The following is a 23,478-nucleotide window of genomic DNA, read 5'->3' as shown; positions in this document are numbered from 1 at the left end:
TTTGTACGGATTAAGGAAAGCAAATCTCATTTTTCTGCTGAGCAGTCCCTTTGCACATTGTGCTTGTAGGACTGTGCCCTTAGTGAGACCTCTCCTGAGGCATCCTTCTATAGAGACCAATGTCTCCAGATGCCAAGACTTATCTACTAGCCCATGTGTCACCATTAAGTAAATAGCGGGAAAATGTAGGTAGTCCGACCTCAGGGGGCCAACTCTCTGTACTGCAGGACCACTAAGCATTTTTTATGCAATATCTTTAAAGGGACTCCAAGCAGTGCAAAAACTATGGAAAGATGCATATCATTTTAAAGCTCTCTTTCTCCTCTTTCCAATGATATATAAACCGCCACCCTACGCCTTTTAGTTTTTGCTATTTTCGCGATTGAAATGCAGCTGCAACGATTTCGATCGCGAAAATAGAGAAAACTAAAAGGCATAGGGTGACAGAGGAGAAAGAGAGCTTTAAAATGATATGCATCTTTCCATAGTTTCTGCACTGCTCGGAGTCCCTTTAAATGCAGTATCTACTGCCACACTGCGGTAACAAATTCTTATAAAATGATAATAACGGTAATAATGACAACAGATTTCTCTTTCAGTATAACCACATCCGACTACTATAATTCCGGCGACAGCTACTTCAAACTGCATTGCACCAAAAGTACAAATAATTGCTTATGCAAGGGTATGTGAAATTTTGAGGTGTGGATGGCAATGTCCTCCAGTTCACTGATATAACGAATACGTCCCAATTAAGTTTCCAGCTGCACTAAAACTTTGCCAGTGCTGCAAACAATAATTGTCACTCCCACCACCAACACTAAATGGACAGCGACTCACCAAAATGTTTGGACCAACACTGACAATGGTCTTTTGCTCATGTGGGGCATTCACAGGCTCCCCTCACCTATTCACTTAACTCCACTCCTGCTGCAACCACAATAAGCCAGTAGTTTCTCCTTTCAGTGCATATCTCAATGTTGGCAATGTAGTTGAGGTTTAGATCTGCTCTCTCATGGTTCCCACTGGTGTCTTACATGCAGCCTCTCCTCTACCTACTTCCTGGTAAAAGCCGTCTGCAGCTAGGGCGGAGCTGCAGACAGTGTTTACCAGAAAGTGGGTAGATGGATTAGGAGTTTGTATGCAGTTTTGGGTAGGGCCCAGCCAATTGACTTCTGCCACTGTCTTGTAGCCAGCAGTAGAACAATTATAAGTCATTGCTTTTAAAGCGGAATATAACCCTGCATTTCAACTTTGCTCTAAAACATTATTTACAGTATATTATATGCAACCAGCATTTTTTTTTTACTAGACCAGCATTGGAAGGGTTACACAGTGCTTTAAAGTTCCTGGAGATTTCTGCAGACGCATCCAAAGCTGACATAGATACATTTTGTTTACATAAATGTATCTAAGTGTGGCATGTGACTCATCTCTCTGACTGAGGAGTTGGAGGACAGCCAAAGAGTGTGTAACATTTCTCAATAGATACATATAACTAAATAGAATGTAACAATCTGAACTTCTGCATATCTCTCCACGGAACTTTAAACCTCTGTGTTTAACCCTTCCAATGCTGGTCTAGTAAAAAAAATGCTTTTTGCATATAATAAGCTGTAAATAATGTTTTAGAGCAAAGTTGAAATGCAGGGTTATATTCCGCTTTAAGTTGCCACCATTTATGAAGGATTTTGTACATGGTTTTGGGGAAAAACTAGTCCGAGTGCCTTATGTCTCCCTATTGTATGCATTATAGAACACATAAGGTCCATTGCCAACCATCCTTTGTTATGGAAAATAAGTTTCTGTGTAGTTTTTGGAATAGTCCATCTATGTACCTTCTGTCACCATCTCGTATCCACACTAGAGCAAACATGGTCCATTGCATATCTCGAGAAAGACCTATCCAAGTGTTGTCTACTACCATTTTCTGTTCATACTGGAGCTAAGCTAGATAACTATTATGTATTGTTGCATAACATTCCTTACGTGGGAGATGAAGTATTTACATGGAAACAAATTCCTTACATGGGAGGTGATGGAACTTTTATAGAAGTGACCAAAACCTATGATGGAAAAGTCCATGAGGACAAAGTGTGTAGCTTCATTATTATGAGATATTTGTGGTACTGGTTAATACAATAGGCCAGTACAGTTGATTATGAAGATGATTGTGATGACAATCAGAATGATGAGAGGCATGAGAAGGATAAAGATCACGATGACAGCTTGGATTACAAGGTGACCCGGCTGCATCACAAATTCCACTCTGATAATTTTAGGAATCTAATACTTGCTTTTCTATCTTTCCTTTTTTTGTGTGATATTTCTTCCAGTCTTCCGGCATTGTCTCATCTGTCAACACTTTATTAAATCTCCAAGCTGCGTCTTTATTCTGGTTCCTCCTAGAGTGGAATTGTATTGAAGCCAGGTGTTTTATTATTTTTTCAGATCAATGATGGCTTCATCCATTTCTCCTAATAAAGGTAATTTTGTTAAAGAGACTCTGAAGTCTCTTTTTTTACCTTCTTTTGTTTAACTATTAGAATACAAGACGAATTCAGGGGCACCGCTTCTTTAAAATTCCTTTATTCCGGTGGGGGAAATAGCAGGTACACAGCAGTGGGGGTGAAAAGAGCCTGACAGCTGTTTCGCTGGTTTAAACCAGCTTCTTCAGAGGCAGAATGTACAACAAATGACATTAAAAACGCTTCTTAAATACTAATGTATAGGCTGCTAGTTCCTCCCCCTTTCTCTGTGCAGGCTAAGCCTGCCATTGGTTTATAGGACCTAAAGACTTCCTCCTTACCTCTCCATCAGCTGGTCATCCGGCTTACAGCCAATCGCTGTTTGCAGCCGTGACCTACCCGGAAGGCTTTGTGTCATGGGAAGCTCATGGTCCAATCACCTCAGAGCGGGGTCGGGTCGCAGCCCATACTACGTGGAACGCATGCAACATGGAAAAACTTCCGCAAAGGGCGGCAACAGCCTACCTCACTGAGTCACATGGGACGCTCTAACCAATGGTGAGCAGCGAGTCTCCCCGCATCGTAGGTCCCTGGACTCTAACTGGTCATTGGCCAAGCCTGCCCTAAAATCACCACTAGCTGCTCACCATTGGTTAAAGCGTCCCATGTGACTCAGTGAGGTAGGCTGTTGCCGCTCTTTGTGGAAGTTTTTCCATGTTGCATGCATTCCACGTAGTATGGGCTGCGACCTGACCCCGCTCTGAGGTGATTGGACCAGGAGCTTCCCATGACACAAAGCCTTCCGGGTAGGTCACGGCTGCAAACAGCGATTGGCTGTAAGCCGGATGACCAGCTTTAGGTCCTATAAACCAATGGCAGGCTTAGCCTGCACGGAGGAAAGGGGAGGAACTAGCAGCCTATACATTAGTATTTAAGAAGAGTTTTTAATGTCATTTGTTGTACATTCTGCCTCTGAAGAAGCTGGTTTAAACCAGCGAAACAGCTGTCAGGCTCTTTTCACCCCCACTGCTGTGTACCTGCTATTTCCCCCACCGGAATAAAGGAATTTTAAAGAAGCGGTGAACCTGAACTCGGCTTCTATTCTACTGGATACAACAAACTTGTGGATGAGCACGCTTTTTGGTCCTGGGTCCGGTGTGTCTGCCCTGCTGCATTTGGTGCCAGGTACTGTTCTTTTCTCCTCCAATTTACTGTTTTGTTTAACTATCCTCTTCAGCTTTAATGCCAGAGTTCCCTGCGGCAGAGCAGTGATTTATTACCTAGTAAACGACCTGCAAAGTTCTACGACTTTGCAGGTCGCAGATCATGCTGCCCTGACACGCAGGGCTTCTGTTCCTGGAGAGGCTGAGCTTTGAGCTGTAGCTCAGCCTCTCTCTGCAATCAATCTCTGCAGATCTCTGCCTCCTCCCCGCCCCTCTCAGTGAAAGAAGACTGAGAGGGTCGGGGAGAGGCTGCGATCCGCAAAGATTGACTGCGGAGGAGGCAGAGCTACAGTGTAAAGCTCAGCCTCTTCGAGGAAGTGAAGCCCTGCAGAGCCTGGGAGCTTTGCAGCACTTATCTCTGATAATAAATCACTCCTCTGCTGCAGGGACGCGGCGATTTAACTCTGTCATTAAAGCTTAAGAGGATAGTTAAACAAAAGAAGGTAAAAAAAGAGACTTCAGAGTCTCTTTAAGGGGTTATTGTACACTAGTAAAAAGGCCCGCCCGTAAAGAAACGGGCGCTAGGTCACAGCCGCTACACCCCCACACACACACACACACACACATTGCGCGCACATACGCGTCCTGCTTGCTCGTTACCCACCGCTGTCTGAAGTATATGCACACAGGGAGCTGCTTGCTTGGCAGTTGGAAAAAGCTATTTCCTGCAATGCAATGAAAACCTCTGTGAACCACAGACAGCAAACTGTTAGGTCCGGCCCTGTTTCAGAGCCGGATTAAGGCTAAATGGGGCCCTAAGCAAAGTAACTGATTTGGGCCCCCCCATCATGTCGTAATAGAATCAGAAGATGCAGCTGCACAGCAATATGTCGCACACACCGGGCAGCCGAGCTACTGGTTGCTATGGGCAACAACACACTTTCCTCTGTGGGTGCACAATGCAGGGAATAGCAGCGGCAAAATGCAGAGTGAGAGATGAATGGCTGGGACATATGCACTCAGGGGCTGGGGCACCCCTGTGAAGAGGGCGCCAGATATCACAGCAGCAGCACTTTCCCCTGCATCTCCAGCCTGGCAATAACAGAAAGCTCTGGACACCGCCAAACCTGAAGCCGTTCCCCAGACAGAATTACATAACCACCCCCACCACGGAACAACCGATTTCCTCCCAAACTAGTCAGCCACATCTACCATGCAGCCTCCATCTCAGTGAATACGATAGTCCAGCAGTGAAGGCAGACGCAGCGGGGGAGAATGACAGCACCAGATGACTCACATTCACCTATTGCGATCCAAGCAATAGAGGTCCCGTCATCCGGAGCCCATCTGTCTCCTCTAGAGTGCTGCCGCTCTGTTACTACTACTATTATTACTTCCTACTTCATGTCTGACCTGAGAATCAGGAAGTTCAGAGCGAGCGGCTGCACTGTAGAAGAGACAGATGGGTTTCAGATGACGGGATCTCTATTGCTTGGATCATGGATAGGTGAGTGAGCGTTTGCCATCTGCTGCTATCATTCTTGCTGCAGCTGTGGTTCTCTGTGGGAAGGGAGGGTGGAGTGGGCAGCGGCAGAGCGCACAGTAGCAGGAGGGGGACCTAGGAGGAGAGCCTGGCTCTGAAGACAATCAGCAGCGCACGGCATCATTTGACAAGACAAGACAAATAACATTTATATCGCGCTTTTCTCCTGGTGGACTCAAAGCGCCAGAGCTGCAGCCACTAGGACGCGCCCTATAGGCAGTAGCAGTGTTAGAGAGACTTGCCTACGGTCTCCTACTGAATAGGTGCTGGCTTACTGAACAGGCAGAGCTGAGATTCGAACCCTGGTCTCCTGTGTCAACGGCAGAGCCCTTAAAGGGACTCCAAGCAGTGCCTGTGGATATGCCTTTAAGCATACCCACAACTAATTCATTACATCCTCACACCTACCAGCATGATGTTTGTAATTATATCCCCCTTGGTTCCTTATATTTCATTGCATTGTGCTGAATCGAGCTGCCAACTTTGGAGAAAAGTCGTCCTGTGGCCGTGATTTCGATCGTGAAAATATCAAAAACTAAAAGGCATAGAGCAGCTGTTTATATATCATTGGAAAGAGGAGAAAAAGAGCTTTAAAATGATATGCATCTTTCCATAGTTACTGCACTGCTCAGAGTCCCTTTAACCATTATACCATCCAGCCCCTGCTGACTTTGGAGAAAAGTCGTCCTGTGTCCGCAATTTCGATCGCGAAAATATCAAAAACTAAAAGGCATAGAGCAGCTGTTTATATATCATTGGAAAGAGGAGAAAGAGAGCTTTAAAATGATATGCAAATTTCCATAGTTACTGCACTGCTCAGAGTCCCTTTAACCATTATACCATCCAGCCACCTCTGACTTTGGAGAAAAGTCGTCCTGTGGCCGCGATTTCAATCGCAAAAATATCGAAAACTAAAAGGCATAGAGCAGCTGTTTATATATCATTGGAAAGAGGAGAAAGAGAGCTTTAAAATGATATGAATCTTTCCATAGCTACTGCACTGCTCAGAGTCCCTTTAACCATTATACCATCCAGCCACCGCTGACTTTGGAGAAAAGTCGTCCTGTGGCCGCGATTTCAATCGCGAAAATATCGAAAACTAAAAGGCATAGAGCAGCCGTTTAGATATCATTGGAAAGAGGAGAAAGAGAGCTTTAAAATGATATGCATCTTTCCATAGTTACTGCACTGCTCAGAGTCCCTTTAACCATTATACCATCCAGCCACCGCTGACAGGATGGCAAGGGCTGGTTTATGTGCTAATGGGGCCCCTTTGACTCTGAATGGGGCCCCAAGCGACTGCTTTTGTTGCCTGGTCGGTAATCCGGCCCTGGTCCTAACTGCCCTGGCTGCGCACATGCTCAGTACAAAAAAGCCAGGGACACACAACCATTCAGTTGATGATGCAGGGACACTTGCATTTTATTGTATAGGATGATGATGCTTCCTTCTTTTTCTCCAGTAATGCTAGCTGCTGAAAGTAATCAAATTCAGTGCTTTCTGTTTTTTTCTTAGAAGCTCTTGAAAATAGCCCTTCCATATACACTCTATACTTGCTGATTAATTTGCCATCCTTCTCTCACATAAGCTTGTGTGTGGCTTAAAACCTTCTTTTAGGGCCCTTTTCCACTAGCAATTGCAATTGCTAAATGCTAGTGATTGCCCCTTTTCACTATTTTTACACGCGATCGCGATTTTGCATATGCAATGCACTTTCATTGCAAAATCACAGTAAGAATCGCTCGCAAACGTGATCATGTTTTTGTAAAAATCGAATAGCGGTAGTGGAAAATACCTACCAGAATTCCTATGTTAAAGTGTCAACCCAAGCAATTCAAAAATCGCTTGCGATTTTTCAAATCGGCATCGCAATCGCTTCAAGTGGAAAAGGGCCCTTAACCCTTTTAAATATATGCTTTTCTAGTATCTTGTTTTTTAAAATGTTCTTCCGTTTGCTTTCTTTCTCATATTTCCATTTTTTCTTATGAACTCTTTTTGTTGCATCATCTACACCATGTTCCAAATTATTATGCAAATTATATTTCGCTCTGATTTTTCTAAATAGTGGATGCATGTTGCAGTTAGCATCATCTTTTAGTCTTCAACCATTACAGCTCAATTCAAATGTTACTGAACAAACCTACTCATAATCTTATTTAAAAAAAAAAATTAAAGGGACCCTGAACTGAGGGGTAAATTGAAAATCTGGACTTACTTGGGGCTTCCTCCAGCCCCCTGTAGCCAACAAGGTCCCCCGGCGTCCTCTTGGTCCCTTCCGTGGTCCTACTAGCGGCTCCAGTAATCCGGCAACTTCGACTGAAGTCGTGTGTGCGTGCCCCCAATGCGTCACCATGCCGGTCGCCATAAGCCTCCTGCGCATGCAGTCTTTAAAGACTGAACTGCACATGCGCAGAAGGCTTACAGCGACCAACAGCCAGCGGAACCACTGAAGGGGACTTCAGCCAGCGGAAGGGACCAAGAGGATGCCAGGGAACCTTGCGGGATACGGGAAGCTGGAGGAAGCCCCAGGTTAGTCCATATTTTCAATTTACCCCTCTGCTCAGGGTCCTTTTAAAATGCACTGTTGCAAATTATTACTTACAGCAGAGTTTAAAACATGTTATAGGCTGTAAAGATCTGAAAATTGTAATTTGTTGAATTTGCAGCATTAGGAGTTCATATTTACAATAATCAAAAGCTATTTCAATCAAAAACACCTTAACAGATCAAGTTATGTATTAACATAGGACCCCTTAATTGATTGCAGCTTCAGAATTATTGAATTCCTCACAATCATTAAAATAAAACATAAACTCACATCGTGGGTCCATGCACACTGGACCTTTTTGCTTTAAAACGCATCACTACACTATTGCACAATGACCAGTAAAGTGCCAAGTGCTGAGAAAGTCACCAGACTGTAGTTCAGAGAATGCCCATTCTCCTTCCTGACCAGGCTTCGGCCTTCCGCTGTCATTCACATATATTCAGAATCAGAATCATTTATTCACCAAGTTCGACAGGCGTTGTACTCGGAATTATTTGTGGACACATGGCAGTTGGTATTGTGCAAATACGACATAGCATAATTTTAACAACATAAGGATAGCAACAATGTGACAGTCCTAGTACTAAAAAAAAATTGCAGATCACAACCCTGTGCAGGACATGCACGGAATAGCAACATATGGTGCAGTTGAACCGATTGAAAGTCAGCCTGTGGGCAAGCACTCAGCTTGAGTTGAGAAGAACGACCACCTGGGGGAAGAAGGTGTTACTACATCTGGTGGATTTGGAGGGGATAGACCTATAGTGTTGGCCTGAGGGAGAAGGTTGAGGACTATTGCTTTCTAGTTTTATTTCACTGTTGTTTATATGAAATTGGATTATTCTGTGTATAAATGTGTATAGCTCCCCATTGAATATTACCAAACAGTTTAAACACAAGTTAATCTTACAGGTCTATAGTTTTCTGGTTCCGACTTTTTACAGCAGCTCCGGTGTTTTTCCTGAAGAAAATGTATGAGTAAATACTTGCTGCATTTATACCAATTAGTTTTGAATATTTAACATGAACATTTACCTCAGCAGCCCCCGTTCCCTGGATAGTTCTAGTCTATCCAGTAAAAGCCAAAGAAACAGTTTCTATCCAAAGCCAATCCCATGAAACTGAGCTCTAAATATTCATGGGCTGGAGAGCATTGTGACCCCTCCTCTTGGTACACAAAAAGGATCGACTCAGGTAACGAAGAAGTGAATGCAGCAAGGGATTTTTATGGAACATAGTTGTAGTACTGCAATCTGGCCTTATAGGATACAGAAGGGCTTCCCTGTACAAGCTACAAACGTACAGGTGAGTGTCTCAGTGTTGCTGCTTGCAGGTGTATGCTGCTGTGTCTCATTTTCAGATTTTAGGCAAGGTGTCAGTAGAACAAGCTTGTTTTAAGTGACTCATGAAAGCTGAAATTATCACTGAAATATGATATAAGGATTACTTGCTCGGATTTTCTTCATATGAATACATTAGGCATGCAATAGGCAGTGTATGTTCATATTGCATGCTAGTGGATTTTGTGAGGATAGCTGACACCAGTGGGATAAAGCCACATGCTGTATGGGAAATAATTTGATACATTACTTTTAAAATGGTCAGGATACGCTCTGATAAAAACTACTAAAAATGAATGTTTGTTTGAAGCATACTTCTGAACACAGGTCTAAATATATGTATGATTTCCAAGGAGAATCACTTCATAAAAGGTTTGTTGAATTGGCAACAGATTTACTCAGTGATGCTATGCAACAGCTAAGCTTTTTAAGGCAACAGTACTTTTAAGTCACAAGCCAGTTTTCAGCAGGCTTTTTGCTATGCTAGCCTGTCACCACCTAAGGAGGATAGAATTACTCATTCATGTGTGATTTGTTGTTGAAGTTACTCACCTGAGATATGGACCGGTAGTCAGCAATGTTATGTGGAGGGGAAGGGGCAATTCTTGCTGGTGGAGTTTTCAAAATGTTTTTCAACTCCAATAATTCCCCCAAAAAGCGCATTGCACATCTGCCAGGATTATGTTGGAATCCATGGATCACTTGTTTGAGTTAGAGTGAACCTAAACCAAGTAAAATTATTTAAAATAAACCCTAAACTCATGATGTGCCTGCAGTTAAATATTACATACTTCCCTCGCCACCAGTTCCTCTCAGAAGCTCACTATTTTCATCTAACAATGATTCCTTCCAGTTCTGCCAATATCGTCTCAGACTTGTCTCTCCGGAAGCTGAAAGCCTTAGGGCCCTTTTTCACTATATCAGTTACTTACATTTATAACTGAAATGACAACTGATGTGCAAGGTACTGTCCATGTTTTCATATGGCTCAAGTGGGTAATATAACTGGTTAACAAAGTGCTGACCCAGAAGCTATTACAGGGTCATCAATTATTTTTGAAATGGAGGACGAAGAATTCCATTGATCACAGTGGACAAACAGGACACAGGAGAAAGAGATTGATGAGCAGACTACGCGGGAGGTAAGTATGAAGTGTTTTTATTTATTTTGATTTTTATTTGTCAGTTCAGGTTTGCTTTAAGAACATAGTCCACAGAACTGTCTGTTGTTGTAACAGCTTTTCGGTTTTTGTAACAGCACAGAAAGACATTTGATGAATTTGGTCTCTAATGAAACGGTATTTTGAACCATCAGACAAAAAAAATTTATGGTAGTCTCAGCTGTGATGGAATGATTGCTTTTAGACACGTTTTACTGCTGTGCACCTTGTTAATATTTTATTTCTTTATTTACTGGATGTGTATGATGTGTACAGTAATGCAAAGTTAATAATCTGTTACATTTGGGAAAGAGGGACACCTTCACAACCCAAAAAGTAGTGAAGGGAACCTTTTGGAGCATACTGGAGGAACCATTATAACATTTACTAAGAGGCACAGACTAACCAGCAAGCTCATGGTGACCCAGAACTCATTGGAGTGTGTAAGGGACTACAATGGTCCTAAAAGCCCCCTTACTAAGATGTTAAGAAAAACAAAAGTTTGCTTTCCTAAAACAGAAAGAATTTGTGATAATTCAGGTTGGAGTGAGCTTGAGATGTCTCCCAGAGCAACACTGCTGAATATATGCAAATTAACCATTGTACCCTTAGAAGCTAAACACACCTCCAGAACCACTGGAATGCAATGATGTGTCAGCTTGTTAATTTGTACAGAGCCATAATAATCCAACATGCATACAGACTGTTTCGGATTGTTTGATCCTCATCAGTGCATGGCATGGATTAATTTGGCTCTATGGAGTAGGGCTTGTAAATCTGAGAGGCACAGACTAACCAGCAAGCTCATGGTGACCCAGAACTCATTGGGGTGTGTAAGGGACTACAATGATCCTAAAAGCCCCCTTACTAAGATGTTAAGAAAAACAAAAGTTTGCTTTCCTAAAACAGAAAGAATTTGTGATAATTCAGGTTGGAGTGAGCTTGAGATGTCTCCCAGAGCAACACTGCTGAATATATGCAAATTAACCATTGTACCCTTAGAAGCTAAACACACCTCCAGAACCGCTGGAATGCAATGATGTGTCAGCTTGTTAATTTGTACAGAGCCATAATAATCCAACATGCATACAGACTGTTTCGGATTTTTTGATCCTCATCAGTGCATGGCATGGATTAATTTGGCTCTATGGAGTAGGGCTTGTGAATCCGAGAGGCACAGACTAACCAGCAAGCTCATTTACTAAGGATGTCAGGAAATGGTAAGTAAGGCAAGAATGGTAGCGGAAGTGCCAAAGACCCCTGAGCTCACCAGCACTAGGCACAGTAGCTTGCAGAGGAGTGTCAGCTCTTCAAAAACCATTTGCAAGGCACTAATCAGTGCTAAAGAATGCAGTAGTGCTTGGCTGTGTAATAAGAGTTTATTCGTGATTTGTGCAGGTGCAATGTTTAACAGGGCAGTACACCGCCTATATATTGGTGGGCACACATTACACAATTTTTAATTGGTTAGACCGGGGGGTGTCAATCTCAAATACAAAGTGAGCCAAAACTGAACGCTGGGACCAAGTCACGGGCCAACCTCAATGTCTACTGGCCATCATCTTCCCTTATAAAGTTCCCTGGTGTCTAATGGCTCCCCTCCAATCCCTATACAGTTCCCCGATGTGTCTAGTGGTCCTCCTCCCTCCCCTATACAGTTCCTTAGTGTCTAGTGGCCCTCCCCTATACAGTTCCCTAGTGTTTAGTGATTTCCCCATAGCTCCCCATATGGTTTTCCTGGTGATCTAGGGCTTCACCTCCAATATAGCTTCCCTGGTGGTATAGTGGGCCAAACATAATGCAAAGTGGGGAAACCACTTGGGGGCCAAATTTAATGGCTCTGAGGGTCAGATTTGGCCCGCGGGCCAGAGTTTGACATGTATGGGTTAGACGTAATGGAAAAAATATCTATTAGAATATGTAATAGAAATCTAATTAAAAAATATGCCCTCTTATTCATACTGGTTGCAGATTATCAAATTTTTTAATGACTGCACTGGCTGTCCAGTAACTTGTGATTTTAAGACTTGCTTATTGAATTTTTATTTTCTAATACAATAACTGATAAGTACACTAAGCAATTTTTGATCGAAGTATTCCATATAGCGCGAAAAACGCTCACCAAAGTCTGGATAACTGCAACGATCCCTCCTTGTTCGGACTGGATACGGGCAGTTAACTTTATAGAAAAGCAGAATATAAAAATAGAGGGGCTCTACCTGGATTCAATAGAATTTGGACGACATGGATAGACTCTGTTTATACGCAAATAAGATGATCTATATATTATTATTTTTTTTTGGGGGGGGGGGGGGGGGTAGAAGGTGAACGGGGTGGGTGTGGCTTGAGTTCTCCCTCTAAATTAGAGGATGGACAGTCCTCATTACTTTAATACTGGCATATGCACTAGTTAGTTTGCTTGCTTTTAAAGAGCTGTTATTGGTTTTACAAATCAAGTTCTGTGCACTGTGACTGATTATTAATATTCAGCGCTTTGCAGTTTCATCCTGTATGGAAGCCTATGGCTAGTACGTATGTCCTTTATATATTTTTGCGTTGAACTGCAAATATCTACAGTATATAGTGTCAGCTAGTCTACTCTGTAACTGCTGTTGTAATTTTTCTATTACTCCTTTTATTCTTTGAATACTTTGTACTGTGATGCAGTAAGAGGTCTGTAAACTGTTTTTTCTACTGTTCACAATAAACGATTTGTTATGGGAAAAAAAGATGCCCTCTTGATCAATGTTTAATTGTTTTGTCAAATAAACACTGGTCAAGAGAGAACAATGAGAATTCTCAGTCTGTTGGTCACATTATCTCCTTCATGTCCAAAGTGTGAATTGAGTATTAGTATATTAGCAATAATAGCATCTTTTTGAGAGAATCAAACTTTTGGATGCAAAATTATGATTCTATAAATTCACCCTAAAGTGCATACCATAAAGGTTAAATTTCAGAACTCATCACTACTCTTGGGCTTCTGTTTGTTGTATGTTTACATCTTGGTGTCTTGCTAGCTTGCAAAACCACTGGTTGTTAGTGAAATTGTAGTGCTGGGTCACCCTAGAACACTTTGTTATTGCTGCTCAAGTATTTTGCTGTTAAGTGTCACATCAATGTTTTAAATGTTTGTTTGCCAGTTCTCTCTCTGGGTTGACTGTGTAACATTAATGTAAAGACTTTATTTATATCATAATCCTGATATGTTGTTGCTCACAATAATCAAATCCAAGCTATGTCCTCTTTTTCCACTAATCACTGCTAAAGGAGCTTTTCCAGTGAAGCAGGCACACCATCAATTTCTGGGTCCTTGGTGAGGTGACTATGGCAAAGTCACTTTCCAACAATCATAAACACAATTCACTAGCACACCAGTGGCAGTTTCACATTCTCTTCACTTTTATGTGGTATTAAACCACATGCCTTGAGAAAGGGGGACCCTGCGAGGCTCCTGAAACAATTGTCGGAACGAACTGCGGAATAATTGCACAATAAAAGTGCGGATTATTTGAAACTGCTACTGGTGTGCTGGTGAACTGTGTTTATGATAGCTAAAGGAGATTAGAATTTATGATTGTAATCTTTTATACCACTGATCTGCTAGTTTTCCATCATTATCTATTTCTGTATAGCCCATTTTATATACTTGCTGTTGACATTCACCTGTCCAAAGTGCTCAACATTGTTCTGTAGTCGATAGTAAAAGAGAAGGGAAATGTTTGACAGTTTCACTGTTGAAATCTCAACATCTTTATTGCCGTTCACTGTAGTGGCATCAATTTGTGTTGTTTTGTCTCAGACCAAGATTGCACTCCCATAGTGGCTGTTGGCTGTTTTGATCACCAGTTTGGACTGACACAGTGGCCAAGTAGATAGCACTCTCGCCTTCCAGCGCTAGGGTCCTCAGTTGAAATCGGGGGCCAGGACACTATCTGCATGGGGTGTGTATGTCCTCATGTATTTGCATGGGTTTCCTCTGAGTACTCTGCTTTCCTGCCACATTCCAAAAACATACAGATAGGTTAATTGATTTCCCAAAATAAATTGGCTGTACACTAAAGGCCCGTACACACGCGAGCTAAAACTCAGCCAATAATGACCTCCCCTACCAAGAATCCAGTGTGTGTATGGCAGCCCCCTATGCTCAAAAAACTGCTCAGCCAGGGATCCAACCTGGAGGATCACTTGGCGACAGCAGATAGCATTTTTCTCTCAGTTTGCCCTGACAATTGTTTAATGTCACTTACGCGCCACTCTGCCCCCCATATAGAAAAGAACGTGTTGTTGTGGGCTGTGGAGTTGGAGTCTGAGCAATTTTTGCGTACCTGGAGTTGGGGAAAAATACATCAACTCCAACTCCTAATACATTTAAACGAATTAAAAGAGATATGATAAAATGTTATACTTTTCAGATAATAGTCATTATAAACAACTTATATGTACAGTAAAAGCAGTGCCTAGTCAAAAACAAGTTATTTATGCTGCTTCAATAAAGCAGTCCCTGTATTTTTTAAGTCAGATATACATATCTGATTGTGACTGTATATCTGATGTGTACACAGAAATCTGTAATCCTCTATAATAAAAGCCCTGTGCCCTTGTGTCCTCTCCTGTCCTTGTGTCCGTGTGTTTGCGCTACTGCACGTGTGGCACACGGGAGGAAGTTGGAGAGCAGGAGGACGGGTGCAGGGGAGCACGGCCGTGCACACTCGCGGCAGGGAGCGCGGCTTGCATGCCGGGCAAGGTGGTGGTGAGGAGGTCACAGCTGAGCCCTTGCGCCCATTTTAAACGGGCAGGCTAATGCCTAGTATATAATAAATAACATCTCTGCTGTAAGAATAAAGCCTGATGTGCAGTTGTATCACTAGTAGAGATGGTCAATGAGATGGAAATCTGAATTTATCCAGATTTATTTAAATTTTGTGTGCAAATGTATGCACTCCCTTTGCTAATTAAATCATTTCATTTGATATGTTGTTAAATTTGTGATTGGTGACTACAAGTTAAGTTACGCAGTAGTACTATACTCTACATATACACTCCCTGCAGGGCTGTTGCAAATCCACTGAGAATGTTGCGCAGTGTGCACATTGAATACAGAGGTGTTGTCTATCACAACACCAGATTGTACATGAAGAATGTGTAATAGAGGAACAATACACTCATTCTCCTGCAGAGCACCTGCACCTGCACATCACTCTTAGATGCACGCTCTACAAGTACTCTTATTAAAGAGATCCCGAGGTGGGGTTCTTAGAACGAAATCTATACACAGAGGCTGGGTCTGGCTATAGTGCCCAGCCTCTGTTGCTATTTAAATCTCCCCTAAGTCCCCCCTGCGCTCCTTTCTAGCCCATAAATCACAGCCATGCTCCCCCCGCCTCCTGCAGAGCGCAGGTCCCCACCTGCGTCCCTTCCCTCCAATCAGCGGCTAGGGAAGGGACATGGGCGGGGACCAGCGCTCTGCAGGAGGCGAGGGAGCTGCGTGAGTGACACTAGGGAGGTAAATACAGCCCGCTGCGACACGGCTGTAATTTATGGGGGAGACCGGAGCACAGGGGGGACTTAGCGGGGATTCAAATAGCAACAGAGGCTGGGCACTATAGCCAGACCCCAGAGGCGTATCTAGAGGGGTGCAGGCATGGCTCATGCCATGGGCGCCACAGCACCATGGGCACCATGTCTGCCCCTATGCTACGCCCCATGCCTCCATGTCACTCAGAACTCAGATCAATTTTGTTATCTAGAGAACATGGCTACTTCATTTATGTATGTAGGGCTCACTTGGCTTAGTGTTAGAAAAGAGGACAGAGAGGAAATATGAGATATTTTTTAAAAAGTAACTTCAGCAATATCTCCAGCCAAAAAACACAGGCAACCATAACACATGTACACGAGAGAGGATGCAGTTTTTAGAGGGAAAAGAGGCTCCAACCAGGGGAGGGGGCGCAATTTCAGCGTTTGCCATAGGCTCTATATTACCCAGATACGCCCCTGCCAGACCCAGCCTCTGTGTATAGATTTCGTTCTAAGATCCCCACCTCGGGTTCTCTTTAAGGACTAGTTTTGATTTCTATTTAACAGCTACTCTACAGATATATAAGTTTAGTTAAAATGCATCTCTGGTGAACATAAAAAACACGGAGGTATACTAATGCTTAAAAGTTAGAATGTCTCAACACATTGCCTGTTTAACCACTTGAGGACTCAGCCTTTACCCCCCCTTAAGGACCAGCGCTGTTTTTTCCATTCAGACCACTGCAGCTTTAACGGTTTATTGCTCGGTCATACAACCTACCACCTAAATGAATTTTGGCTCCTTTTTCTTCTCACTAATAAAGCTTTCTTTTGATGCTATTTGATTGCTACTGCGAGTTTTAGTTTTTATTATATCCATCAAAAAAGACATGAATTTTGGCAAAAAAATGATTTTTTTAACTTTCAGTGCTGACATTTTTCAAATAAAGTAACATTTCTGTATACATGCATCGCGAAAAATGTGGACAAACATGTTTTTGATAAAAAAAAAAACATTCAGTGTATATTGATTGGTTTGGGTAAAAGTTATAGCGTTTACAAACTATGGTGCCAAAAGTGAATTTTCCCATTTTTAAGCATCTCTGACATTCCTGACTACCTGTCATGTTTCATGAGGTGCTAAAATTCCAGGATAGTATAAATACCCCACAAATAACCCCATTTTGGAAAGAAGACATCCCAAAGTACTCACTAAGAGGCATGGTGAGTTCATAGAAGATTTTATTTTTTGTCACAAGTTAGCGGAAAATGACAGTTTGTCACAAAAAAAAAAAAAGTTTTCCATTTCTGCTAACTTGTAACAAAAAAAAATGAAATCTGCCATGGACTCAACATGCCCCTCAATGAATACCTTGAAGTGTCTATTTTTCAAAATGGGGTCATTTATGGGGTGTGTTTACTGTCCTGGCATTTTGGGGGGTGCGGAATTGTAAGCACCCCTGTAAAGCCTAAAGGTAGTCATTGCACTGTGGGCCCCTTAGCGCAGTTTGGCTGCAAAAAAGTGTCACACATATGGTATCGCCATACTAGGGAGAAGTAGTACAATGTGTTTTGGGGTGTATTTTTACACATACCCATGCTGAGTGGGAGAAATATCTCTGTAAATGACAATTTTTTGATTTTTTTTTTACACACAATTGTACATTTACAGAGTTATTTCTCCCACTCAGCATGGGTATGTATAAAAATACACCCCAAAACACATTGTACTACTTCTCCTGAGTACGGCGATACCACATGTGTGGCACTTTTTTGCACCCTAACTGCGCTAAGGGGCCCAAAGTCCAATGAGTACCTTTAGGATTTCACTGGTCATTTTGAGAAATTTGGTTTCAAGACTACTCCTCACGGTTTAGGGCCCCTAAAATGCCAGGGCAGTATAGGAACCCCACAAATGACCCCATTTTAGAAAGAAGACACCCCAAGGTACTCAATTAGGAGTATGGTGAGTTCATAGAAGATTTTACTTTTGTCACAAGTTAGCGGAAAATGATTTTTATTGGGTTTTTTTTACCAAGTGTCATTTTCCGCTAACTTGTGACAAAAAATAAAATCTTCTATGAACTCACCATACTCCTAACGGAATACCTTGGGGTGTCTTCTTTCTAAAATGGGGTCATTTGTGGGGTTCCTATACTGTCCTGGCATTTTAGGGGCCCTAAACCATGAGGAGTAGTCTGGAAACGAAATTTCTCAAAATGACCTGTGAAATCCTAAAGGTACTCATTGGACTCTGGGCCCTTTAGCGCAGTTAGGGTGCAAAAAAGTGCCACACATGTGGTATCGTCGTACTCGGGAGAAGTAGTACAATGTGTTTTGGGGTGTATTTTTACACATACCCATGCTGGGTGGGAGAAATATCTCTGTAAATGGACAATTGTGTGTAAAAAAATCAAAAGATTGTCATTTACAGAGGTATTTCTCCCACCCAGCATGGTTATGTGTAAAAATACACCCCAAAACACATTATACTACTTCTCCCGAGTACGGCAATACCACATGTGTGGCACTTTTTTGCACCCTAACTGCGCTAAGGGGCCCAGAGTCCACTGAGTACCTTTATGATTTCACAGGTCATTTTGAGAAATTTGGTTTCAAGACTACTCCTCACGGTTTAGGGCCCCTAAAATGCCAGAGCAGTATAGGAACCCCACAAATGACCCCATTTTAGAAAGAAGACACCCCAAGGTATTCCGTTAGGAGTATGGTGAGTTCATAGAAGATTTTATTTTTTGTCACAAGTTAGTGGAAAATGACACTTGGTAAAACAAAACAATAAAAATCATTTTCCGCTAACTTGTGACAAAAAGTAAAATCTTCTATGAACTCACCATACTCCTAATTGAGTACCTTGGGGTGTCTTCTTTCTAAAATGGGGTCATTTGTGGGGTTCCTATACTGCTCTGGCATTTTAGGGGCCCTAAACCGTGAGGAGTAGTCTTGAAACCAAATGTTTCAAAATGACCTGTGAAATGCTAAAGGTACTCATTGGATTCTGGGCCCCTTAGCGCAGTTAGACTGCAAAAAAGGGCCACACGTGGTATCGCCGTACTCGGGAGAAGTAGTACAATGTGTTTTGGGGTGTATTTTTACACATACCCATATTGGGTGGGAGAAATATCTCTGTAAATGACAATTTTTTGATTTCTTTACACACAATTGTCAATTTACAGAGATATTTCTCTCACCCAATATGGGTATGTGTAAAAATACACCCCAAAACACATTATACTACTTCTCCTGAGTACGGCGATACCACATGTGTGGCACTTTTTGGCACCCTAACTGCGCTAAGGGGCCCAGAGTCCACTTAGTACCTTTATGATTTCACAGGTCATTTTGAAACATTTGGTTTCAAGACTACTCCTCACGGTTTAGGGCCCCTAAAATGCCAGAGCAGTATAGGAACCCCACAAATGACCCCATTTTAGAAAGAAGACACCCCAAGGTACTCAATTAGGAGTATGGTGAGTTCATAGAAGATTTTACTTTTTGTCACAAGTTAGCGGAAAATGATTTTTATTGGGTTTTTTTACCAAGTGTCATTTTCCGCTAACTTGTGACAAAAAATAAAATCTTCTATGAACTCACCATACTCCTAATTGAGTACCTTGGGGTGTCCTCTTTGTAAAATGGGGTCATTTGTGGGGTTCCTATACTGCTCTGGCATTTTAGGGGCCCTAAACCGTGAGGAGTAGTCTTGAAACCAAATTTCTCAAAATGACATGTGAAATCATAAAGGTACTCAGTGGACTCTGGGCCCCTTAGCGCAGTTAGGGTGCAAAAAAGTGCCACACATGTGGTATCGCCATACTCAGGAGAAGTAGTACAATGTGTTTTGGGGTGTATTTTTACACATACCCATATTGGGTGGGAGAAATATCTCTGTAAATGGACAATTGTGTGTAAAGAAATTGTCATTTACAGAGATATTTCTCCCACCCAATATGGGTATGTGTAAAAATACACCCCAAAACACTTTGTACTACTTCTCCTGAGTACGGCGATACCACATGTGTGGCACTTTTTTGCACCCTAACTGCGCTAAGGGGCCCAGAGTCCAATGAGTACCGTTACCTCTTCACAGGTCATTTTGAGAAATTTGGTTTCAAGACTACTCCTCACGGTTTAGGGCCCCTAAAATGCCAGAGCAGTATAGGAACCCCACAAATGACCCCATTTTACAAAGAGGACATCCCAAGGTATTTCATTAGGAGTATGGTGAGTTCATAGAAGATTTTATTTTTTGTCACAAGTTAGCGGAAAATGACACTTGGTAAAAAAAAACAATAAAAATCATTTTCCGCTAACTTGTGACAAAAAGTAAAATCTTCTATGAACTCACCATACTCCTAACGGAATACCTTGGGGTGTCTTCTTTCTAAAATGGGGTCATTTGTGGGGTTCCTATACTGCTCTGGCATTTTAGGGGCCCTAAACCGTGAGGAGTAGTCTTGAAACCAAATTTCTCAAAATGACCTGTGAAATGCTAACGGTACTCATTGGACTCTGGGCCCCTTAGCGCAGTTAGGGTGCAAAAAAGTGCCACACATGTGGTATTGCCGTACTCGGGAGAAGTAGTACAATGTGTTTTGGGGTGTATTTTTACACATACCCATATTGGGTGGGAGAAATATCTCTGTAAATGGACAATTGTGTGTAAAAAAATCAAAAAATTGCCATTTACAGAGTGAGTTCTTCTACCCATCATGGGTATGTGTAAAAATACACCCTAAAACACATTGGTCTACTTCTCCCGGGTACGGCGATAGCACGTGTGGCACTTTTTTGCAGCCTAACTGCGCTAAGGGGCTCAACGTGCAAAGACTACCTTTGGGCTTTACAGGGGTGCTCACAATTTAGCCCCCCCCCCACATGACAGGACAGTTAACAAACCCCACAAATGACCCCATTTTAAAAATAAGACACCACAAAGTATTCCATGAGGGGCATGGTGAGTTTTTTAAAAAAAATATTTTTTGTCACAAGTTAGCAGAAAAGGATACTTTGTGAAAAAAACAAAAACAACAATTTATGCTAACTTGTGACAAAAAACAAAATCTTCTATGAACTCACCATGCACCTCACGGAATACTTTGGGGTGTCCTCTTTCCAAAATGGGGTCATTTGTGGGGTCTGTCCTGGCATTTTAGGGCCCCTGCAATCATTACATGTATGGCCAGTATTTCTGCTATACTCCTTATATTGGGCATACAGGTAGTGCATTCTGGGCTGAAAGGAAAAATGAACGGCAAATATCCCTTCATTCACATCGATCAATGTGGATGAACAAATATCTGCCAAAAAATGTGAAACAAAAAGAAAAGAAAGAGGTACATAGGAGCCGCCACCCCAAAAATCCAAACCCACCAGCTCGTATGCCCAGGCAAACCTGATTTATTCATCCACATCGATCGATGTGAATGGAGAAATCATTGCTTGAGTTATTTTTTGATACAAAGTGCTTGCCAAAGCATATGAACCCCAACACCACACCTTGGCCCATATGCCTCGGCAAACGTATCTTTTTTACTGTGGAGGAGAAATCTCGTCCTACAGCACTGCATGCACTGATTTTGTGTAACCTGACAGAAGCGCAATGCTTCTGTCAGGATGCACCATCAGTGCTGCAGCTGATTGGTCGGTCGGTCGGTCGGTCTGGATAGAAAAAAGAGAGAAGAAAAACGAAAAAACAAAACAAAAAGGAGGGGAAGGTGTCCGCCTGGACATAGGAGCTGCCACCCCAAAAATCCAAACCCACCAGCTCGTATGCCCAGGCAATCCTGATTTATTCATCCACATTAATCGATGTGAATGGAGAAATCATTGCTTGAGTTCTTTTTTGATACAAAGTGCTTGCCAAAGCATATGAACCTCAACACCACACCTTGGCCCATATGCCTCGGCAAACGTATCTTTTTTACTGTGGAGGAGAAATCTCGTCCTACAGCGCTGCATGCACCGATTTTGTGTAACCTGACAGAAGCGCAATGCTTCTGTCAGGATGCATCATCCGTGCTGCAGCTGATTGGTCGGTTGGAAAAAAAGAGAGAAGAAGAAAAAAAACAAACAAAAAAAAAAAAAGCAAGCAAGCAGCAAAGTACTTCAATAACATTAACTTTTTAAACTTTATTAAATATGTTCAAACCAAACAATAACATTGGTAACCAAATATTAACTTTTTTGCTTACCTGTTTTTTTTTTTTTTTTTTTTTTTTTTTTTTACCTGCGAGCTGAGGATAAACTTCTCCTCCCCCATGGGTCAATGTGCAAAGTGCAAATCGCACAGATATGTGGCGAAGTACATTATGCATTCTGTCCCAAGTGAAAGGAGAGGTTTCTGGCAGGCCAGTGTATTTGGATCTCTCAAAACCTGATGTTTGGGTTCACACTGCATACTGGCCTATCCGGTCGGTCGAGCCCGCCGCACCGTCTCGCCCAAAATAGATCTTCAGGGAATACCACAAGAGTAGAATTCGGCCTAGTAATTAACTGCGTCGCCGTAGACTAACATGACTTCCGGGCCGACCCAAATTGCCGCAGAAGCCACGCAGTAACGTAGGCATGCACTAGCGTTAAGTCAAGCACTTCCGGCGTAGGGGGGGACCGCAAAGTGTGACTTTTGCTAGGCAATTTGCCCTAACGCATCGCGCCAGTGTGAAATAGCACTGAGAGACCCTTGTGTGCCTACTGCTGTGTCTGTAGTTCCCTAGGTTCTAAAAGTGTACCTTCTCGTGGTACCTCTCATAACACTCCCCTAGGCATAGGCCAGGCTGGTCAGGACAGCGGGGACAGTAAACGGGGGTGTCACACCTTATTCCAGCCTTGCTGCAGACACGACATCTTTTTCTGGGGTTGCATTGAGTTGGGGTACTGGGAATCGGGTAGGCGTAATGCCTTCCATGCAGCCGGCTAGTTGCATTTGGGGGTTGGGCTCTGGCACCTTCTGGATAGAGGAGTGCCGAAACAATGTCTTCCTGGAATTGAAGGAAAGATCCAGTTCTCCCAGCCTTACTGTAGAGAACAAAGCTGTTGTACATCGCCAATTGAATTAAATACACAGACACTTTCTTATACCAGCGTCTGGTTTTCCGGGAAATTAAATGGGGCCCTAACATCTGGTCATTGAAGTCCACCCCTCCCATGTTGGCATTATAGCTGTGGACGGCGAGGGGCTTTTCAATTACCTCTGTTGCCCGTGTAATTTGTACTGTCGTGTCTGTGTGAATGGTAGACAGAAGGTAAACGTCCCTCTTGTCCTTCCGTTTCACCGAGAGCAAGTCATCGGTACACAAGGCGGCCCTCTCCCCCCGTTGAAGTCTGGTGTTAACGAGCCGTTGGGGGAAGCCCCGGCGACTAGGCCGCACCGTGCCACAGCATCGGATTCCTTCTAACTTTAAGTACTGAAAGAGGGCCACACTTGTGTAGTAATTGTCCACATAAAGATGGTACCCCTTCTGGAACAAGGGTGACACCAAGTCCCACACAATCTTTCCACTGCTCCCCAGGTAGTCAGGACATCCGACCGGCTCCAATTTTGAGTCTTTTCCCTCATAGACCCTAAAACGAGATGTATAGCCTGTGGCCCTATCACAGAGCTTATACAGTTTCACCCCATACCGGGCGCGCTTGCTTGGGATGTACTGTTTGATGCCAAGGCGCCCGGTAAAATGTACGAGGGACTCATCTACACAGATGTTCTGTTCAGGGGTATA

The 23,478-nt window shown here is 42.8% G+C and overlaps 1 protein-coding gene across 3 annotated transcripts in view; it reads left to right on the top strand.

Annotated features, from left to right (window-relative positions):
- Positions 1–8,939: 8,939 nt before the first annotated feature.
- TMPRSS9 (transmembrane serine protease 9) overlaps positions 8,940–23,478 on the top strand; it is a 394,042-nt gene continuing 379,503 nt past the window's right edge. For 2 of the 3 annotated variants that reach the window (XM_068233739.1, XM_068233736.1), the window contains exon 1: positions 8,940–9,027. The gene's annotated coding sequence lies outside the window, so the exon portion shown is untranslated. The remainder of the gene's footprint in view (positions 9,028–23,478) is intronic. The other variant, XM_068233737.1, reaches the window with a different exon arrangement.

The sequence above is a fragment of the Hyperolius riggenbachi genome, chromosome 1, assembly GCF_040937935.1.
Source record: "Hyperolius riggenbachi isolate aHypRig1 chromosome 1, aHypRig1.pri, whole genome shotgun sequence".
NCBI classification, from domain to species: domain Eukaryota; kingdom Metazoa; phylum Chordata; class Amphibia; order Anura; family Hyperoliidae; genus Hyperolius; species Hyperolius riggenbachi.
The sequence above is the reverse complement of the archived record's forward strand: the minus strand, read 5'-3'. Positions and strand labels throughout refer to the sequence as shown.